General features: G+C 38.6%; 1 pseudogene; it reads right to left on the minus strand.

Moving 5' to 3' along the window:
* Positions 1 to 2,361: 2,361 nt before the first annotated feature.
* On the minus strand, positions 2,362 to 2,932 carry LOC102264237 (annotated as a pseudogene).
* Positions 2,933 to 3,331: the final 399 nt, after the last annotated feature.

Genomic DNA, 3,331 nt, shown 5'->3' on the forward strand with positions numbered 1-3,331 from the left:
CTGGCAAAAAGTTGAAAACAGACCTGACTTGGTAGCCAGAGTTTTTAATATTAAGCTGAATGCTCTTTTAAATGATATCTGTAAATTCCATTTATTTGGCAAAGTAATAGCTAGAATTCATGTCATTGAATTTCAGAAACGCGGACTGCCTCACGCTCACATATTATTGATATTAGATAGTGAGTCCAAATTACGTTCCTCTAATTAATTCCCTTTCAATGTGCACGAATTTCATGCACCAGGCTACTAGTTTATTATATTAGGTGACTCTTCCATTTCTGTATCATACATGCATTTAATAAACATACATCCTTCTTGTGAATTCATTCAACTCACTTGTTAAAATGTTGAACAGGACACATCCAAACCCAGCCACATGTCTGTGCCACCAGCATTGTGTTGTAAGGTTGACATCGTCCTGTTTTTCTGTCTTGTCTTTCATCAAAAGAGACATGGTGCTGAATGGAAATGAGTCTGATTTCACTAGCCACTAGCCTAAGTGTGGTATATATAAGATGATTGTGGCAGAAAGAAATGTTAATGGAAGCAATGAAGCTGTTACTTTTCACTCAGATATGTATTTGTTTATTTTCAATCTTCACCTGAGGATATTTTTCCATTGATTTTTAGAGAGAGTGGAAGGGAGTGAAGAGGGAGAGAATGAGAGACAGAGAAACATCAATGTGTGAGAGACACATCGATTGGTTGCCTCCCGCACCTGCCCTGACCCAGGCCAGGGATTGAGACTGCAACCGAGGTACCTGCCCTTGACTGGGAATCAAACCTGAGACCCTTTGATCCATGGGCTGACCACTGAGAGTTAACCACTGAGCAAACTGGCTAGAGATCAGATATGTATTTAAAATGGCTGAATGGTAAAGATAGAAAAGAAGGACCACATATAAATTGAATTAAATTATTATAAAATGAGATGCCTTTAATTTATCTTTTTTGAGCATCAGTGTAATGAATAATTTAAAATGCCCATTCTCTTCTTAGATGTACAGAAAGCAGTGTATTTTCATATTCACTGCAGGTTTATAGGTTAATATTGTTTCTTTTTTCAAAGAGGTCATCTACATGCTGAATTACATTTTTGTCATTTTGGTAGTTATGTCTTTTTGGTTGAGATAAAATTCATATAACATAAAACTCACCATTTTAACTATTTAAAAATGTACAGTTCAATGGTTTTTATTATATTCACAATGTTGTGGAATCATCATCAATAAATAATTCAAAAACATTTTCCTCACCCCAGAAGGAAACCCTGTACCCATTAAGCAGTCACTCCATTATCCCTTCCCTGGCAACCATTAATTTACTTTCTATCTATATGGAATTGTCTATTACGGACATTTCACATAAGTAGAATTAAAGCAGTTCCCACTTTTCCATGGTTTTGGTTTTTTGCTGTTTCAGTTAACCATGGTCAACTATGGTCCAAAATGTTAAATGGAAAATTTCAGAAATAAACAATTCTGAGAGGACAGAGCCCAGACCTAAGTTTTAAATTGCAAGCCATTCTGAGTAGCATCATGAAATCTTGCACTGTCCCATTCCATCCTGCCTGAGACATGAATCATCCTTTTGTTCAGTGTATCCATGCTGTACATATAGTACAATAAGATACTTTGAGAGAGAAAGAGCCCACATTCAAATAACTTATATTACAATATATTCTTATAATTGTTTTCTTTTGTATTATTGTTACTCTCTTCCTATGTCTAATTTATAAATTAAACTTTATGATTGACATGTATGTATAGGAAAAAACATAGTTTATATAGGGTACTCTGTGGTTATAGGCATCCACTGGGGGTCTTGGAACATAATCCCCATGGAGAAGGGGGGGCCACTATATGCAATATGTGATCTTTTGAATCTGGCTTTTTACTTAGCATACCATTTTCAAGTATCTCCATGTTGTGGAATGTATCAATACTCCATTCTTGTTAAAATTTGTTTTTATTATTATTATTATTTTTTTTTTTTAGAGAGACAGAGAGAGAGGAAGGTAGAGAAATAGAAAGATAGCAACATCGATGAGAACAAAACATCATTCATTGGCTGCCTCCTGCACTCCCCCTACTGGGGATCAAGCCCACAACCAGGGCATGTACCCTGACCAGGAATTGAACCATGGTTCAATGGTTGATGGGTTGATGGGTTGATGCTCAACCACTGAGCTACACCAGCCAGGCAATATTTCATTTTCTTTCTTTCTTTCTTTCTTTCTTTCTTTCTTTCTTTCTTTCTCTTTCTTTCTTTCTTTCTTTCTTTCTTTCTTTCTTTCTTTCTTTCTTTTGTTATTTTTACAGTCTTATTTTTGTGTACACATTTACTTAATAATCACTGAAGTTTTAGGCCAGTTCATGTAACTGAAGAGCCTTTACAAGTAGTTTATATTGTCTAGAACTAAGGCATGCTGAAAACCCAGTCTGGAGCAAAATGGGAAATAACATCTTTCTAAAGATAGGTTGAGAAATTCTGATCCAGTAAGTTAAGATGTTTCCTCTCTCTAGTAGCAGGGCTGAGGCATACCTGGCTGCCAGGCCACCATTCACAGGAATAGCCAAGAAAACAGGGCACAGACCACCAAAAACAAGTCCAACCAATCTACCTGGTGTTATGGTGCAGGTTTCACAATTCAAATCACCTGTATTCAATGGTAAACTTATAAAATCTTTGTAAGATACATTTGCTGTCAAAAATGGGATCACTGCCATTGGTAAACCAGCAGCTATATGAGCCTGTGTCACATTTAAGACGCCAAAAAAGACTTTGCTATTAGGCCACAGACAGCAGTATTAAGTCCAATGTATATTGATCCATGTTCAATTTCTGCTTCTGAAAGTTGGTTAATTTTTCTGTTTATGATGTCAAATATGTGGTCTTCTTTGAAAGTATCATCTGATTCATGATTTTCCATCTTGAGCCTTATGCTTGCCTCCCAGCCGAAGGTTCTTGCTCTGGTCTTCCTCAGCCCTAAGGCTCACTGCAACCTTTGCTTTGCTAGCGCTGGCACAGCCATCTTTGCTGGCACGTGACTCGGCGAGCAATATTTCATTCTTTTTATGGTTTAACTAGAAGCCCGGTGCATGAAATTCATGCACTGGGGGGGGGTGTCCCTGTGTCCCTCAGCCCAGCCTACCCCCTCTCACAAACTGGGAGCCCTCAGATGAGGAGACTGAGGCAAGGCTGGGGAGTGACTGGCCCAAGTGGAGTAGCAGAGCCAGGCATCCTCCTCCAGTGCTTCCCCCAAGCTGCAGCCACACTCCCCGTGCGGGTGTCCCTGAGGCCATGCTGACCTCTGACACAGAGGTGAACA

Source organism: Myotis brandtii, unplaced genomic scaffold, assembly GCF_000412655.1.
Source record: "Myotis brandtii unplaced genomic scaffold, ASM41265v1 scaffold2702, whole genome shotgun sequence".
Lineage (NCBI taxonomy): Eukaryota > Metazoa > Chordata > Mammalia > Chiroptera > Vespertilionidae > Myotis > Myotis brandtii.